At 35.3% G+C, this 1,599-nt stretch overlaps 1 protein-coding gene across 2 annotated transcripts in view; it reads left to right on the forward strand.

Moving 5' to 3' along the window:
- LOC106877373 (neuronal acetylcholine receptor subunit alpha-4) overlaps positions 1-1,599 on the forward strand; it is a 71,397-nt gene that overhangs the window by 62,597 nt on the left and 7,201 nt on the right. The window lies entirely within an intron of this gene.

The following is a 1,599-nucleotide window of genomic DNA, read 5'->3' on the forward strand; positions in this document are numbered from 1 at the left end:
TATATATATATTTTATATATATGTATTTTTTATTCACCAAATCTCTTGATTTTGTTTTTGGTTTTTACCCTACCGAATTCTGGTGCCTCAAACATTTTAAGTACCACATTTAATCTTTTGATTAAATCTATATATATATATATATATATATATATAAAATATGTATATACATGTGAGTGTGGATGTTTATTCTTAAACAAGAAATTTGTTGATAGTGATTTCAAAATTTCGCGCAGTTACGACTGCTGACGATGGTTTAACTTGCTGAAACTTCGAAGCCACTGTCAACAAACTTGTACTCAACAAAAGTACAGAATAACTCCTCAGATTAATATAAAATTGTTTTTTTTTTGTTTTTTATCAATGTGTCCGACTAAGCGCCTCAAGCAGGCACTTCGACATGGCCACTCTCCAAAGACTGAAACAAGTAAACGACAAATATTATTTAATATTTATAACATGCTGCTAAATCCGGCACTGGAAAAATAATTCCGCATCACCCTTTCACCTTTGGTTCCTAAATCTTTTTTTGATAATGGCCCTTAACGAAGAAGCCACTATTTTAGATATGAACAGCTTATGCAGCAAGTTCCTGGCATGACCATACCATCAATGTTTTCAAACACAATATATCTTGGACAATTATCATAAATGTGTCTTTTATTTTCGAGGGAGCAGTGTATAGATAAGTCTGAGGAGGTGTGGTCAAGCGGGCAGCACTACTAAAAAAATTGAAGGTAATTTTTCCCTAGGCGCGCCTTTCAGAAAGTCCTGCAAGCCACAGGTGGCCCAACATAAATTTAGCTGATGTTTCATGCTGTGTCAATGACCATGAAAAGACACTCTTGGTGGCTCGCTCACCTTTGTTGTAGCTCATTCGGCTAAAGTGTAGCTACGACTAGAGGGAGACAGACAGACAGAAAAAGTGAGAGGCGAACAACAAAGAGTGGAGACAGAATGAGAGGGAGCTGGAGAAAGAAAAGGAATAGGGAGAGAGAAGGGGTAAGAAAGAGAAACAGAGAATGCACGTGCATCAAAGTTGGATGAGACCCAATTAGGCTGAAATAACGAACATATGCTAAACCCATATGTTCCTAAACAGTATAAGATCCTAAAATAAGCTTAGAATATTAGTAAACAGACATTACATACAAGTGACATATATGAAAACTTATACCCCTATCTATTTCTATATCTCTATCTCTCTGCCTCTCTATCTATGCCTATATATGTACACACACACAATACATACACACGCACACACACACACACACACACACATATATATATATATATATATATATATATATATATATGTGTGTGTGCGTGTGTATGTATGTATGTATGTATGTATATATTTCAAAACCGAGCAAATAATTCACGAAAAATATAATTTGCGAAGATACCATTGACTTTGTTATTATCTAGTGTAACAATTCTAAAATGTTAATAACAGAATCAATTATATAGTTATCCGGCCATTGAAAGGAATTTTCAATGGCCGGATAACTGAAGAGATGTTGGCGTGGGCTCCCACCCTGGCATCCGAAACTCGGAGTTTTATCATGGCTACTGAATAAGTGCCACATATTTTTACAG

The sequence above is a fragment of the Octopus bimaculoides genome, chromosome 12, assembly GCF_001194135.2.
Source record: "Octopus bimaculoides isolate UCB-OBI-ISO-001 chromosome 12, ASM119413v2, whole genome shotgun sequence".
NCBI lineage: Eukaryota > Metazoa > Mollusca > Cephalopoda > Octopoda > Octopodidae > Octopus > Octopus bimaculoides.